The following is a 17931-nucleotide window of genomic DNA, read 5'->3' as shown; positions in this document are numbered from 1 at the left end:
CCCACTTTCACTATATTTGATGTCAGTATAACATGTGGAGGAGATTTGGACAAACAAGTCATTTAAGGATTCAGGTGGACCTGTTGCAACAATGAGAAGTACAAAATGTCATGTCAAAACCAGCTTTACAATGTCGGTGGGGGGGGGGGGGGAGGGGGGGTATGAATGGGTGGGAGGGAGGGGGGAGGCTGGGAAGGGAGGTGAAGGGTAAACAAAGGAGGAGGCTGCAATGCTTGGTAAGAAATGTATGCATTATCCTGCCCATGTAATTGTAACCCCTCTGTACAGTATGTTCTCAAATAAAATAAAATAAAATTAAAAAAAAAAAGAAATATATATGTCTTAGACTTGTGATTACCTTAGGAAAAGAATAAAAGAGCAGTGAAACATAGAGGACAAGCAGAATTTTAACTAGCTATTCAGAGGCTGAATCAGGTTATCTAGCTACTCAGGAGGCTGTGATCTGAAGACCACTGTTCCAAGCCAGTCCAATCATGAAAATACATACCATTATCTACAAAAAAACCAGAAGTAGAGCAGAGGCTCAAGTGGTAGAACACTATCCTTGGGCACAGAAATTTAGGAATAGTGCCCAGGCACTATCAAGCCTCCAGAATGATGAATGCATGCATGAGCATATGCACATGTGCGTGTGTGTACTCACACATGCATGCACACATAGACAAACACAAATGAGTATTTCAATGTGAAGTTCTTTATTATTTTTTTAATTTAATTTTATTTTATTTCAGAACATACTGTACAGAGGGGTTACAATTATATGGGCAGGATAATGCGTACATTTCTTACCAAGCATTGCAGCCTCCTCCTTTGTTTACACTTCACCTCCCTTCCCAACCTCCCCCCTCCCCCCACCCAATCCTTCCCCCCCTCTCCCCCCCACACCGACATTTTAAAGCTTGTTTTTGACATGACATTTTGTACTTCTCATTGTTGCAACAGGTCCACCTGAATCCTTAATCGACTTGTTTTTCCCCATCTCCTCCACAAGTTATACTGACATCAAATATACTGAAAGCAGGGATTACACTGTGGGGGAGGGACATACAAAGCAACAAAGAAATAATCTTATAAATGTGTTAGAAACACATGCATGAAAGAAAAAAACATTAAAATACATATTTAAGATTTCATTTTCCTAACATCACATTATCTGACCATTTCCGCTTGACTCATACATATACTAGATATTGCAAATAAGGGAAACCATGGGACCTATGTTTCTTTGGGCCTGGCTTACTTCACTTAATATAATTTTTTCCAAGCCTTTCCATTTCCTAACAAATGGGGAAATGTCATTCTTTCTGATGGAGCCATAGAATTCCATTGTGTATATACACCACATTTTCTTGATCCATTCATCTACTGAGGGGCATCTGGGTTGGTTCCATATCTTAGCTATGGTAAATAATGCTGCAATAAACATAGTTGTGCTGGTAGCTTTAGTGTGGTCTTGTTTGTAAACATTAGGGTAAATGCCCCAAAGTGGGATTGCTGGGTCATAGGGGAGTTCTATGTGAAGTCTTTTGAGGAACCTCCATACTGCTTTCCAAAGTGGTTGAACAAGTTTACATTCCCACCAACAATGAAGTAAGGTTCCTTTCTGTCCACATCCCCTCCAGCATCTGTTGTTGTTAGAGTTCTTGATTTTTGCTGTTCTAACTGGAGTGAGGTGGTATCTCAATGTTTTTTTGATTTGCATTTCTTTTATGGCTAGGGATGTTGAACATTTCTCCATGGGTCTATTGGCCATCCTTCTTTCTTCTTCAGAGAAGCTTCTCTTTAAGTCTTTCGCCCACTTATATATTGGGCAGTTGTTTCTTTGAGGATTTGTTGTTGGGGGGTTAATTTTTTGAGTTCCAAGTATATTTTAGATATGAGACCCTTTTCCGTTGTATGGCTAGTAAAGATCTTCTCCCAATCCGTGGGCTTTCTATTGATCTTGCTAGTATGTCATTTGCCCTGCAGAAGCTCTGCAACTTTATGCAATCCCATTTGTCCAACCTTTCTTTGATTTGCTGTGTTTCCGGGTCTCTATTCAGAAAATTTCAGCCTGAGCCAAGGAGACCTAGGGTTTCTCCTTTTCCATCCTGTAATGTTTTCAGGGTGTCTGCTTTGACTTTGATCCATTTGGAGTTGATTCTGGTACAGGGTGATATATAAGGATCTAGCTTTAGTTTTCTGCATGTAGTTAACCAATTTTGCCAGCACCATTTACTGGAGAGGCTGTCTTTCTTCCATACTATTGTTTTAGCTCCCTTATCGAAAATTAGATGGCTATAGGTCTGTAGGTTTATTTCTCGATTTTCAATTCTATTCAATTGGTCCTGAGGTCTGTTCTTATGCCAATACCAAGCTGTTTTTATTACTATGACTTTATAGTAGAGTTTGAGATTTGGTGTTGATATTCCTCCAGCTTGGTTCTTTCGGTTGAGGAGCGTTTTTGCTATTCGTGGTCTTTTATTGTTCCATATGAATTTTTGGATTGCCTCTTCTATTTCCTTGAAGAATGAGGGTGGAATTTTGATAGGTATTGTGTTGAATTTGAAGATAGCCTTGGGAAGTATTGCCATTTTCACGATGTTAATCTTTCCCATCCAGGAGCATGGGAGGTTTTGCCATTTTTTAAGTTCTGTGTTGATTTCCTTTTTCAAGATTTTAAAGTTTTCATCATAGAGGTCCTTCACTTCTTTAGTTAATTCCTAGGTATTTTATTTTTTGGGGGGCTATTACAAATGGAGTTGCTTTCCTAATTTCAGCCACACTTTTCTCATTGTTGGCATACAGAAAAGCCATTGATTTTGGGGGGTTAATTTTATACCCTGCTACTTTGCCAAAGTTTTGAATCAGCTTGAGTAATTTGGGAGTGGAGTCTATGGGCTTCTTTAAATACAAGATCATGTCATCTGCAAAGAGGGAGAGTTTTACTTCTACTCTCCCTATTTGAATCCACTTTATGTCTGCATCTTGTCTTATTGCTGTAGCTAGGCATTCTAATACTAGATTGAAGAGAAGTGGAGAGAGTGGGCATCCTTGTCTTGTTCCTGAGTTAAGAGGAAATGGCTTTAGTTTTTCACCATTGAGTATAATGCTGGCTGTAGGTTTGTCATATATAGCCTTTTTGTATTGAGGAATGTTCCATGGATTCCTAATTTTTCCAAAACCTTCATCATAAAGGGGTGTTGGATCTTGTCAAATGCTTTTTCTGCATCTATTGAGATAAGCATTTGGTTCTTATTCTTGCTCCTGTTGATGTGATGAATAATATTAATTGATTTGCGTATATGGAACCAGGTTGCATCCCTGAAATGAATCCTGTTTGATCGTGGTATATGATTTTTTGGATGAATTGTTGAAGTCGATTGGCCAAAATTTTGTTGAGAAGTTTTGCATCAATGTTCATCAAAGAAATGGGTCTATAGTTCTGTTTCTTTGATGAGTCCCTGCCTAGTTTTAGGATGAGGGTTATGATGGCTTCATAGAGTGTGTTCGGTAGTGAGCTTTCTCTTTCAATTTCATTGAAGAGTTGGAGGAGAACTGGTGTGAGCTCTGCTTTGAAGGCCTTGCAAAATTCCGCTGTAAAACCATCTGGTCCTGGACTTTTTTAGCTGGGAGGTCTCTTATTGCTGTTTCTATTTCAATGCTTGATATGTGCCTGTTAAGATAGTTTAACTCATCTTGGTTTAGTTTTGGCATGTCAATATTTGCTAGGAAAAGGTTCATTTCTGTCAAGTTCTCAAACTTATTAGCATAAAGTTTTGAGAAGCATTCCCTTATAATGTTCTGAATCTTGGTTGTTTCCGTGGTGATGTTTCCATTCTCATCTCTGAGTTTATTAATTTGGGTGTGTTCTCTTCTTTTTCTGATAAGATTTTCTGAGGGTCTGTCAATTTTGTTAAGTTTTTTGGAGAACCAACTCTTTGTTTTGTTGATTCTTTCTATAGTATTTTTGGATTTTAATTCATTTAATTCTGATTTAATTTTGATTATCTCTTTCCGTCTACTGGATTGAGGTTTATCTTGCTGCTTTTTCAAGGAGGTTTAGATGTGTCATTAAGTTGTTAGTTTCAGATCTTTCCAATTTGTTGATGTAGGAGCTCAGAGCTATAAACTTGCCTCTGAGTACTGCCTTTGCTGTGTCCCAGAGGAGCTGGTAGTTTGTGTGTTCATTTTTGTTGAATAGCATGAACATTTGAATTTCCTTTCTAATCTCTTCCATGACCCACTCATGGTTCAGCAGTGTGTTGTTCAGCCTCCATGTGATACCGGACTTCCTTTGTTGGCTTTTGGTGTTGAGTTCTAATTTTATTCCCTTGAGGTCAGAGAGAATGCAAGGTATAACTTCAATGTTTCTGAATTTAGACAAGTTTGCTTTGTGGCCTAAAATGAGGTCTATTTTAGAAAACGTTCCATGTGCTGCTGAGAAAAACGTGTATTCTGATTTTGCTGTGTGAAATGTTCGGTAGATGTCTGTTAAGTCTAGTTGGTCTATGCAGCTGTTTAGATCTGCGGTTTCTCTGCTGAGTTTTTGCCGAGTTGATCTATCTAGTGGGGAGATTGGTGTGTTAAAATCCCCAACAATTAATGTCTTTGGATCTATATGGGATTTGAGGGAAAGTAGTGTTTCTTTGATAAATTTGGGTGCTCCATTGTTTGGCGAATAGAAATTTAGAATTTTAATATCCTCCTGAGGGAGAGATCCTTTAATTAGTATGTAGCGACCTTCTTTATCTCTTCTCACGAATTTTAATTTGAAGTCTATTTTATCTGATATTAGGATTGCAACTCCCGCCTGTTTATGGGGGCCATTTGCTTGGTAGATTTTGTTCCAGATTTTAACATTGAAAATGTGTTTGTTTTATTGGCAAGATGTGACTCCTGCAGGCAGGAGATAGAAGGGTCTTTTTTTTTAATCCAACTAGATAGTCTATGTCTCTTAATTGGAGAGTTCAGTCCGTTAACGTTAAGAGAAAGGATTGAGAGGTATTTGGGAGTTCCTTCCATGTTATCCACCTTCTTGGGGGCTGCGAAAACTGGGTTCTTCCTATGGTTCTTGGATTCTCAGTTTGGGTGCAGTTTCTTGGCCTTTATTGTTGTCTTGTTGGTTTTCTATGTGTAGGACATCTTTAAGAATCTTTTGGAGGGCTGGTTTGGTGGAGAAGTATTGCTTCAATTTTTCTTTGCTATGGAAGGTTTTTATTTGGCCTTCAGTTATGAAGGAGAGTTTAGCTGGGTAGAGTATTCTTGGTTGATGGTTGTTTGTTTTTAGGGCATGGCATACATCATTCCAGGCTCTTCTTTCTTTGATTGTTTCTGCTTAGAAATCTGAGGTGATTCTAATTGGTTTCCCTTTATAGGTGATTAATCTTTTCTCCTTGACAGCTTTAAGGATCTTTTCCTTGTTATGAGTTGATCCTGTGTGGATTATAATGTGACAGTGGGATGTCCTATTCTGGTCTGGTCTATTTGGGGTTCTAAAGGCTTCTTGTATCTGAATAAGCCTATCTTTTTGCATGTTTGGGAAGTTCTCTGCTAGGATCCTGTTAAACAAATTTCCTAGACCATTAACTTCTGTTTCTAGGTGCTCCTGTACACCCATTATCCTTAGATTAGGCCTTCTGATGGTGTCTTCCAGGTGTTGGATAGTTCTATCATATTTCTTGGACTTATCTTGGATGGTTGTATGTTCTTTCTCTGTAATATCTAGGCTGTCTTCAATCCCTGAGAATCGATCTTCTGCATGGTCTAACCTGCTGTCAAGACTCTCTACTTTGTTTTTTATCTCTTTTCCTTCTAATTGGTCAGCTTTGATAGCTTCAAGTTCTTTGTTGAAGCTCTGTTTTAGGTCTTGTATGAATTTCTTTACTTCCTTAATTTGGTGTTCAGTGTTTGTTCTCAAATCACTTAATTGATTGGTTATGGTTTCTTTGGACTCCCATTCCTTCTGTTGGGTTCCATTCAGCATTCCCTTTGTGGTCTCCCTGACTTCCTTCAGGTCTTTTTTAATGGATTCCATGAATGCCTTTAGTGATCTTTGTGTGTTCTCTACCTGGTCTTTCAATTGCTGTATTACTCTTTGATTAGCTTCCTCCCGTTTGTGGGATTTTTGCAGCTCTCTTTCCTCCCGTTCGTGGGATTCCTGCACTTCTCTTTGAGTGTTCTCAGCCTGCTCAAGCCATTCCTCCCTTTCTCTTTGAGTATTTTCAAGTTGTTCATGCAAATCCTGAATCAGTTTTTGAGTAGCTTCCTCACGCTTATGATATTTCTGTATAGACTTTTGGGGTGCTTCCTCTCTCTCCCTATCACGCTCATACAGAGTCCTTTGTAAGTTGTCAAACTTCTCATTTATCATGTTTGCCAGCATTGTTTGTAGAGCTATTTGGGAACTCTCCTCTGGATTATTCATTATCTGTTCTGACCCCTGATTATCAAGATTGGGAATTGAGATACCCGGATTTGCCATTTTTCTAGTGTTTTTCTGGCTTACTCTGCCCATTTGAGATGAAGATAGCACCAGTTTTGTGCTAGAACACTATCTTAAGGAAGTTCTTTATTTTTTTACCTTGCTGTACTTTATTTCCCTGTATTACTTCACAAATTAACAAAATCAGCTAAGGACCTATTTACATAAAATTCATCATGTTTCTCTAAAATCTACTCTCTTTTTGGAAGCCTGCTTTTAGTTGACCCAAAAGTATATTATTCAGGAGGTCAATTCATCTCTCACAACTCTGTAGTATTAGATTATCATTTAGGATCCTCCTAGCAATATGATTTTGTGTAATCCTGCATCAAGCAGCATATTTCTTTCTCCAGAAGGGAAGCCTCTGTCAAACAATTAATAATAGGTTTTTCTCCTCCTGGCCAGCATCTGTAGTTATATTATCTTCATCTATTTCATGATCTGTTTGTGTATGCTAAGGACTGCTGTGAAAATAAAAAGGCCCTTCTCAGCATTTAGCATTTGTGTACCATTCATAGATATGAAGGTGTTTAAATATTACTAAAATTGCTTTGGAATAAATAATGTTCACCTTGACTATCTTGAGAAAGAAGAATTGGTTTCTCAGAATTTTAGATAAGAACTTGAGTGAAAGAAACAAAAGGAAAAGTGAGGAAAAACTCAACACATACATTCAAATTAAACAAAACAACCCAAGAAAACACAAATTAATTCAGTACTCAAGAACCTGCAGGAAATGCAATGATTAAAAAAAAAAAGCTATGACAAGCTTATGAAAATCCTGAGTACATGGGAGTGTGAACTGTTGTGAGGATAGTGGTTAAAGCCCAGACTGGACAGAAATATCTGTACACAATGCCATTCACCTGTTATTATAAATTTCAGGAAGAATAACATAAAGTGGGCTGATCCCAAGATCATACACAAGTAGGAAGCCAAATTCTATATGAAAAATAATCAGGATAATTTAGGGCTGAGGACATGACAAAGTGGTAAGAAGACCATTTAGGGGCACAAGACACTCAATTCAAAATCTATTATGGGTATTAAAAAGTTATGATTTTAAATAAATTGTAACATTTTAATATGTGAGTGGAGAAAAGTCCATGAGACAGATAGAATGAACCCACGTTGCAATGCTTTCTACTTAAGTGATAATGTTTTGTGGTACTTCAGACAAAACAAAGTTACACTGCAAATGAACATGGATGTTCAGTTGGGTAATGGAAATACTCTACTTAACAGGTGTAAATTAAATAGATTTTTTGGGGGGTAGATTTTATTTCTTGAACTAAGAAACTGGATGAAGTCCCTGAACTTTTTCTCTCAAGGCTACCACTCTACTACTTTGAGCCACAGTTCCAATTCTGATTTTCGGTTGGTTGTTTGGACATAAGAGACTCACGGACTTTCCTGCCCAGGATGGCTTTAAACCATGGTCGTCAGATCTCAGCCTCCGGAATCCAGGCATGAGCCGTCGATGTTTTTAATAACTTAGTAAATTGTACCATTACAGCAGTTATAAATGATCATTATAACCTGTGTAATATATGTGTGTACGTATATATCAATGCATACATGTAGAAATATTTTATCACATTTTTGTATCTACAGAAATTTATGAAATCATCCTTCATTATAAAACAAAAAGGAAAAAAAGTTAATAAGGATCAAAACAAAGGGAATTGTCACACGTTTCTTGTTGTTGAATGGAATGTGAATTGTGAGAATCAGTTTAGGAAAACCACCTCTACATTAACAAAATAGATAATAGCTATTAATTCCAATCCATCTATTTTCACATCTTGTGCATCCTCACACATTAGTGTCAAAATCAAAGCACACATTTTTGCCTTTGTATTTAAATCACCTGTTATAATTTAGGTGATAGATGAAGTAATCAAATAAAGATTAAAATAATAGTATGTGAGGCTATGAGTTAGAGCTGAAAAAGATTTCAATATGATGATAACTTAAATTGCATATTTCTTACTTTTACTCTCTTGTCACGTCCCGCATTCTCACATTAGGATTGCATAGAAGGTTCTCACTAAATTATATGTACAATTATGAAAAAATATATTGAAAGAATATGGGCACAGTGTGTTTTAGCTTATTGAGACCTGTAAGGAGTAGTGTGTTTTTGAGGACTTGAAAAACGTTGTGATGGAGATGAAGGAAGGCATGTGCTTATTCTGGAAAACTGTCTAGAGGATTGCTCCCCAGAAAGATAGTGATGAATTCTTCCAAAAGGTTACAATGAAATCAATTTCAGAAGCATGTTCACTGCTACACTATTCACCATAGCCAAGTTATAGACACAGCCCAGATGCCCTTTGGTGGAGGGATGCTTGGAGAAAGTATGGTACATATACATAACTGGATTGTACCCATCCATTATGAAGACTGTTAAATTATTTGCAAATAAATGGATATATCTAAAAATATGTTAAGTAAACTAAGTCAGAGCCAGACACACAAGGGAGCCATGTTCTGTCTCATATTTGGAAGCTAGAACTTTATACAAGTTTACACAACAATATTAACCAAAGCATGCTATTTGCAGAGGGGTATTTAAAAGGTGTAATTTCTTATAAAATTGAACTTTTAATCCCACAAAATCAATACTAGGAAACTATCACTTGGAAGATGTGAGGGGAAGTCAAAAGGAAGGAATAAAGAATGTGATGGAGGAAGAGAATGAAGGCATACTATTTAATGCCGATAGAATGAAACTAGAAAAACATTAAAGTGGGGGTGAAATTTGGAAGGGTGAGGGGAAGTTATATAAAGATCCATTGTACTTAAAACTGATTTGTCGAATGGAAATTCCCTTGTACAACTGTTTAAGATAATAAAAAATAAAATTAAAAACAATGGAGACATCTGTTCTTAAATTGTGTTCTCTTAAACCTTGACTCAATATAATAGTTTCCTCCTCAGAAATTTTCTTTGCAGTTATTTTCCTCATAGTGACAGAAAAGTGACCAATACAACGAATATCAATACATCACATTGCACATCATAAAGATACACAATATAAAATCTCAGTAAAATATTAGAATTCATTACATGATAAAATAACAGGTAGAATGTGCCAAAAGCTAATTGATTTTTTTCCAAGTACTTAACCTATGATATCTAATTTAATCCTCACAATAATTCCATAAAGTGTAACTATTTCCATTTTGAACTCTCAGATAATGATATTGAAGTCTTTAGAGTTGGAATTACTAGTACAACATTGCACACATGGTAAGTGTTAGCCTAAGGTCCATCTCCCACTGTATCAAATAACTTCATTCTATTTTATGACTAAAATACCAGCACTTAGTCTACTAATTCTAGGAAAATTACCCAGAATTATTGTGTAGACTCTAATAATATTTCACTTTGTTAGAAAATAGGTAACTGTAATATGAAAACTCCACGGTCATAATCAATTTACACCTCCCTTGTGAAAGGAACTGCTAAACTATAACGTTCTTGATTTCTAGCTCAAAATAGTAAAAATCGTATTTTACCCATGACTCAACACTGCACTGCCTGGGGACGCCATCTCTGGTTAACTCAGTCTTACTGAAAGAATGACCTGCCCAATTCCTGCTGGAAACAGACTGCAGGGCTTATGGACCAATCATTTCCACATTGTAGCTCACCTAAGTTGATTACCATTAGACGTATTTTGATTGCTTTTGATACCCAACATTTTGAGAGAAATTTACAACTTTAAAATGCTATTAAAGGAAGACTGATATAAAAATCACATTTGAACCCAGATAAATATTTTATCTTTCATGTACGCAAAAAATGCAGTCTGACCTATCATTAATGTTAGAAACGAAAGGTTAAAAATTATAGACACCAAGACCTAAGCAAGAATTAAAGACTCTCCAACTTGTGAATACAAATGGTTTAAAAAGATATCAAGAAAATTTTTGCCTGTGCCATGGAAACCTAGGGTTTCTCCTATTCCATCCAGTAATGTTTTCAGACTGTCTGCTTTGAATCCGAGGTCTTTGATCCATTAGGAGTTGATTCTGGTTCAGGGTGATACAAAAGGATCTAGCGTTATTTTTCTACAGTAGTTAACCAATTTTGCCAGCACCATTTACTGAAGAGGCTGACTTTCTTCCATTCTTTTTTTTTTTTTTTTTTAGCTCCCTTATCGAAGATTACATGGTTATAAGTCTTTAAGTTCATTTCTGGGTTTTCCATTTTATTCCCTTGGTCCTGAGGTCTGTTCTTGTGCGGTACCAAGATATTTTGATTACTATGGCTTTGTAGTAGAGTTTGAAATTTGGTATTGATATTCCTCCAGCATTTTCTTTCTGTTAAGTATTGTTTTTGTTATTCGGGGTTTTTATTGTTCATATAAATTTTGGGATTGCCTTTTCCATTTCCTTGAAGAATGAGGTTGGAATATTGATAGGTATTGCATTGAATTTGTAGATAGCCTTGGGAAGTATTTCCACTTTCACAATGTTGATCTTTCCAATCCAGGAGCATGGGATTTTTGGCCATTTTTAAAGTTCTGTGTTGATTTCCTTTTTCAGGTTTTTAAAGTTTTCATCTTAGAGGTCTTTCACTTCTTCGGTTAAGTTAATTCCTCGGTATTTTATTTTTGGTGGGGCTATACAAATGGAGTTGCTTTCTTAATTTCAGCTACACTTTTCTTATTATTGGCATATAAAAGCCATTGATTTTTGAGTGTTTATTTTATACCCTGCTACTTTGCCAAAGTTTTGAATCACTTTCAGTAATTTGGGAGTGAAGTCTGTGGGATTCTTTAAATACAAGATCATGTCATCTGCAAAGAGGAAAAGTTTTACTTCTTCTTTCCCTATTTGCATCCCCTTTATGTTTCCCTCTTGTCTTATTGCTGTAGCTAGGCATTCTAATACTAGATTGAAGAGAAGTGGAGAGAGTGGACATCCTTGTATCATTCCTGAGTTTAGAGGGAATGGCTTTAGTTTTTCAGCATTGAGTACAAGGCTGGCTGTAGGTTTGTCATATAAAGCCTTTAGTGTATTGAGGAATGTTCCATGGATTCCTAATTTTTTCAGAACCTTCCTCATAATGGGGTGTTGGATCTTGTCAAATGCTTTTTCTGAATCTATTGAGATAACCATGTGATTCTTATCCTTGCTCTTGTTGATGTGATGAATTATATTGTTTTTCGTATATTGAACCAGCTTTGCATCCCTGAAATGAATCTTGTTTGATAGTGGGGTATGATTTTATTAGATGAATTATTGTGGTTGATTGGCCAAATTTTGTTGAGAAGTTTTGCATCAATGTTCATCAATGATATGGGTCTATAATTATCTTTCTTTGATGATTCCCTGCATGGTTTGGGGATGAGGGTAATTAAGGCTTCATAGAATTAATTCGGTAGTGAACTTTCTCTTTCAATTTAATTGAAGTGTTGAAGGAGTATTGGTGTGAGATCTGCTATGAAGGCCTTGTATAATTCTGCTATAAAACATCTGGTCCTGGGCTTTTCTGTGATGGGAGGTCTCTTATTGCTGTTTCTATTTCAATGCTGGATATGGGCCTGTTAAGATGGTTTAACTCATCTTGGTTTAGTTTCAGCATGTCGATATTTGCTAGGAAAAGGTGAAGTCTGCCAAGTTCTCAAACTTATTAGCATAAAGTTTTGAGAAGTATTCCCCTATAATGTTATGAATCTTCATTGTTTCTCCGGTGTTTCCATTCTCATCTCTAAGTTTATTTATTTGGTATGTTCTCTTTTTTTCTAATAAGATTAGCTAAAGGTGTGTCTATTTTGTAAATTTTTTCAAAGAACTATCTCTTTGTATTGTTGATTCTTTCTATGGATTTTTTGGATTCTAATTCATTTAATTTTGATTTAATTTTAAGTATTTCTTTCCGTCTACTAGATTGAGGTTTATCTTGCTGCTCTTTTTCAAGGAGGCTTAGCTGTCTCATTAAATTGTTGGTTTCAGATCTCTCCAATTTATTGATGTAGAAACTCAGACCTATAAACTTGCCTCTGAGTACTGCCTTTGCTCTATCCCAGAGGAGCTGGCAGTTTGTGTGCTCCTTTTCGATGAATGTCATGAACACTTGAATTTCGTTTCTAATCGCTTCCATGACCCACTGGTGGTTCAACAGTGTTTTTCAGCCTCCATGTGTTACAGGACTTTCTTTGGTGGCTTTTGGTGTTGAGTTCTAATTTGATTCCCTTTTGGTGTGAGAGAATGCAAGGTATTACTTCAATGTTTCTAAATTTGGACAAGTATGCTTCGTGAGGTAAAATGTGGTCTATTTTGGAAAATGTTCCATTGGCTGCTGAGAAGAACGTGTATTCTGATATTGCTGGGTGAAATACTCAGTAGATGTCTGTTAAATCTAGTTGATCTATGCAGTTGTGTAGGTCTGCGGTTTCTCTGTTGAGTTTTTGCCAAGTTGATCGATCCAGTGGGGATAGTGGTGTGTTAAAGTCCCAAAACAATTAATGTCTTTGGATCTATATGAGATTTGAGGGAAAGTAGTGTTTCTTGGATATATTTGGCTGCTCCGTTGCTTGGCGAATACAGATTTAGAATTGTAATTTCCTCCATAAGGAGAGTTCCCTTAATTTGTATGTAGTGAACTTTTTATCTCTTCTAAGTAATTTTAATATGAAGTCTATTTTATCTGCTATTAGGATAGTAATTCCTGCCTGTTTATGGGGGCTATTTGCTTGGTAGATTTTGTTCCAGTCTTTCACATTCAAAATGTGTTTGTTTTTATTAGCAATGTGTGACTCCTGAAGGCAGCAGATAGAAGGATCTTGCTTTTTAACCCAATTAGACAGTTTATGTCGCTTAATTAGAGAGTTAATCCCGTTAATATTGAGATAGGACTCAGCTATTTGGGAGTTCCTGCCTTTGATAAAATGACAGGTGGATAACACCTTCTTGTGTGCAGAGACAACTGGGTTCTTCCTATGGTTCTTGGATTCTCAATTTTGGTGTGCTTTCTTAGCCTTTATTGTGGTCTTGTTGGTTTTCTGTCCCAGAATTTGTTACTTTTTTGTTTTATTTTTCTCAAGGCTAGCATTTTACTGCTTTCCCACAGCTCCATTTCTAGCTTTTGCTGGTTACTTTCAAACCAGAATCTAATGGCCTTTTTTTCCCTTGCTTTTTCTGGTTTCAAACCACAATCCTCAGATTTCATCTTTGTTATTAGCTAGGATTAAAAACAAAAGCCACCAGTGTGGCTTCTTTTTCCTCTATAGTTATTAATGCACATACTTAGATAGTAATTTAAAACTGAGTGTATAGAAACAAGATGTATAGTGATGATATTGTCCTGTCAGAAATTCATGGTAGTAAATTTCTTCTTAAGGCCATAAACAAAAAATACCATGATATAATATGAGAGGACTCACTATTGAACATATAAGGTATAAGAGCTTTCTAATAGGTCCATTACTTATTGTTGCCCAATATTAGGAAAAAGTATAACGCAGTAATAAAATAGAAGTCCTTTGTATGACTACTTAAATTTCTTGTTTTTGTAAAGACACACATTTTCATCTAAAATAAGTAGGCCTGTCTATTGTCTTCATGTGATTTTGATGATTGAAGGTGCTTAATGAGAAGTCAAAATGTATTAGTAGTTCTTTGCTATCAATTAAATCTCACTTTTTCTTCCTGGAGAATATAATGATTAAAGCAATAATTCAGAATCAGCAAGCAATAGTTCAGAATCACGCTTCCAGTGCAAGTGGATCACCAGTAAGTAATCCTCAATACCATTTTCCACAAAGTTTTGTTACAGATACAATCGGCCTTCCTTCTCTAGCTGCTTTTCTAGAATAGACACATTCGTTCATTGTACAGGAAAAGTGTGATTTAACTGATTTGTCAGATCTGTTACTAGAATTGTCAAGGATTTATATTCTTGTCTGTAATTTAGTCAAAGCTATGTATCTTTGGGTAGGCTACTAAAATGTATTTACTAATTTCAAGTAAATACATAAATTCTATTTCCATCTCTTTTTTAAAAATAAAATTGTTTCCTCTATAAATTGATCAGAGGCATGGATGGAATTTGTGGCTAGCTAGGTCATTGTACATCTTTCTCTTCCTCTCTCTTTTTCATGGTTCTCATAGATAATATGATTGCTCCATAATTATCTTAATTTATTTTGCTTTTATATTTTTGCTTGCATCATTTCACTTTCTGCTCTGCCATTATCCCAATCATTTTCATACAAAGCATTATTTCCTATTTTCTCATTCCTAGAATAAGCTGCACATGAAGACACCACTGGTCATCATTTTCAGCCTATAACTTTGAATATAGAGGAAAATCTTTCTCTTTTCTCTATCAATTCCCTATTCACCAGTGAGAATAATTTAGAATAGAAAACATGGAAAAAGAGAAAACAAATCATGGTGAAAAAACAGAAGCAGAAAATTCATTGGATTTTTCTGACCAGTTCAACCAATGTGAATTATTGGGGAAATACATAGGCACCTCATTCCCAGTGGTACTCAAAGTCACTGGTTAGGCAATTCGGATGAAGACAAGGAACAAGATGAAAAAGTGAGGAATGGTATCATTTGCAAGAAAAAAGATGGAGAAGGATCCAAGCAAATTTCTTCTTTGGGCTGCCGAAAATACTCAGCTTACTACAGTGTAGACACTACTTTCCAAAAAGGCCACTCATGTGAATATTAGGAATGAGGATGAGTATACCCCACTTCATTGGCAAGCCTACAATGGACACTTAGACATTATCCATGAGTTGGTGGCTCGAGGCAGATATTCATGAAATAATTGCCGATGGCCGGACACCCCTGCACAGTGCTTATACATGGAATAATACCAGAATTGCTTCTTTTTTACTTCATCATGATGCAGATATCAATGTCCAAACTAAATGCCTCTTGACCCCCTTGCATCTTGCTGCTGGGAATAGTGGTAGAAAAAATATGCTGGATTGCCTTCTGTTGAACCATTTTATCAAACCAGGTCTGAAGAACAACTTGGAAGAAACTGCATTTGATATTGCAAAAAGCATAATATGTATCACTACATCTTTGAAGTTGTGGAAGGCTGTTCAAATTGTTCTCATATGTTGTAATGGTTCGATTAAGTTTCTTAAATTTCAAAAATGATGGTCCATCTTTGTGTCCTTCCAAAATATTCTCACAATACAAAGTAACAGCAATATCTTACTGTAAAAATTCATGGATTCCATGGTATTCTTCCAAGTGAATTGCCTGACTTTGATATCAAAATGTATTCAAGACTTGTTTGTATATATCTATAATGATTTCTGCAGAGTTTGTGATTTTTTAAAATCAGAAATAAGTTTAACTTACCTGTTGAAATGAGTAGTAAAGAAACTAAAGATATTTCTGGTACTTGTCTGAAAAAGTTTATTTTAAAATAGTCTGTATTCTGTTTGTATAATGTCCAAAATCTGTTTCATTCTCTCCAAATATAATACTTTGAATTCTACATTGATTTATAATATATAGGTTCATAATAAATGTGTCCTTTCAGATTGCATTCCATATAGAAACAGTTTAAGATTCCGTTTTTCCTAGGTCCTTATAGTATTTTATTTCTTTGGGATAAAATGACAATGTTATCTAATTTCAAATGTTTTGTAAAGGTTATGCTATGTAAAGGCCTTTCTAAGATGAAGAGTTAATACACTGAAGACAAACTTTTAATTCTATGAACTAAATGTATTCTTTCACTTGTATCTTTGTAATCAACTTTTTAATAACTGTTTATCATTTCTTGAATCCGAAGAATACTTCACAAATTTCCATATCATCCTTGTGGAAGTGCCATGTAATTCTCTGTATTGTTGCAATTTAGGTAGATGTGCTGCTGAAGCATGTAGTATCTTGTAAATTTAAGTAGTTAATGATGCAATCTTAATATAGGCATATATCTTTCGTTGCCTATTTGTAAAAAGGAAACCTTATTGTTCCTAGCAATGCTATTGATCTTATTTCCCTAAAATTCTGTGTAGAGTGGGGAAAAAATGTATATTGTTTAATCGATTGCTCACATTTCAACCTTTTTTGTCAATGACTATTTTAAGTCTTTTTCATTTTAAACCTGATCATACTTTGAAGCCTTTATAGCTAGGTGCAAAGGTGATGGCTTTTTCAAGTACTTATTTGTCCAACTGAGTTAGGTTTGTGGAGCTAAGGGATTCAAAGTAAGCTTTGCTCAAGAGCTACTTCTAAACTTGTGCAGCTTAAAATGTCCCAAATGAGGTCTTACTGGCACAAATGTCTCCCTGACCCTTTCTCATTCTTCCATGTAGGAACAGACCAACCAGAGTATCTTACCCTGACAGCAAAGATTGTCTTACTGCAACAAAATTAATCTTAGTTACAAGGGATCATAGAGAGATGAACAGTTCAGACAGCACTGTTCAGACTAGAAGGTATTTTATCAAAATATAATTGTTTATTATACCTATCATTTCAAAAGTAGCTAGAGCCAAGAAGGTGAAAAATCATTCATATGCATGATTACCTAAAGTCCTGGTCTGTCTACCTTCCAACCAGGCAGGAACTTACACTACAGCATTTACATCACCAAATATTTCCATAGCTGCAGGAGAAGTCCATATATTTCTCCTCGATTTTAGGCCTTAAATTGGTAATGTTTTTATCACATTGTTTCCTCTTGCCTCCAGTCTGTAAATCTACAAATGGTAAATCTTTAGGCCTAACCCTACCAAACACTGAGGTAGAGATAATGGAATAAAACTTTAAAACAGAGTTGCCTTTGATATCCTAACAACAACAGAACAATGCAAAACATGTGCCTTTTTATTATATTACATATAGTTATATAATTTATACTTATATGTGCTGATTTTATATTTTACACAGTGAAACTTACTAGAATCAGTTGATAATTTGAGAAATAAATTTATATTTATTTATTCCAATAAATACAATTGGAATATAAATAATTAGGTTTAGAGTATATATTAGAATATAAAAGTATCAATGCAATGTCTTCGGTATTAACTTGGGATACCTTCTAAATATTCTTGGTCATCTTAATTCACATGGTAAAAAAACAATGTTGTTTTCCTCTAATCTATAAGGGATTTTACACTGCTGTTCTGTTTATTGTTTAACTCTCTGGTCCCAAACTGTTTTCTCCATATTTTTGAATCATATTTTTGAACCCAAATTTTGCTGATGTTATTTTGAAAAAGTATTATTCTTTTGCAGGACCCAGGGTTCCTAGTATCCCAGGTCCCAGTTATCCACATCATCAGATAAGAAGGGCAAGACGTCTCACCTAGGCCCATGCAATATGCCATCAGAAAGTAATTGAAGACCCATCTCAAATTCTCATTTCCTATAATATTTCAGGTCCTCAATTCTTTGAGACATAGGAATTAGCAGTAAGCAATTGTGAAATGCAAGGCAACATAAAGA

The 17931-nt window shown here is 35.6% G+C and overlaps 1 pseudogene; it reads right to left on the bottom strand.

Annotated features, from left to right (window-relative positions):
• Positions 1–16257: 16257 nt before the first annotated feature.
• Positions 16258–16357, bottom strand: LOC122100351 (annotated as a pseudogene).
• Positions 16358–17931: the final 1574 nt, after the last annotated feature.

This window comes from Dipodomys spectabilis, unplaced genomic scaffold (assembly GCF_019054845.1).
Source record: "Dipodomys spectabilis isolate Male_0828 unplaced genomic scaffold, ASM1905484v1 ptg000575l, whole genome shotgun sequence".
In the NCBI taxonomy this organism is placed as follows: domain Eukaryota; kingdom Metazoa; phylum Chordata; class Mammalia; order Rodentia; family Heteromyidae; genus Dipodomys; species Dipodomys spectabilis.
This window is presented reverse-complemented; position numbering and strand designations above follow the sequence as displayed.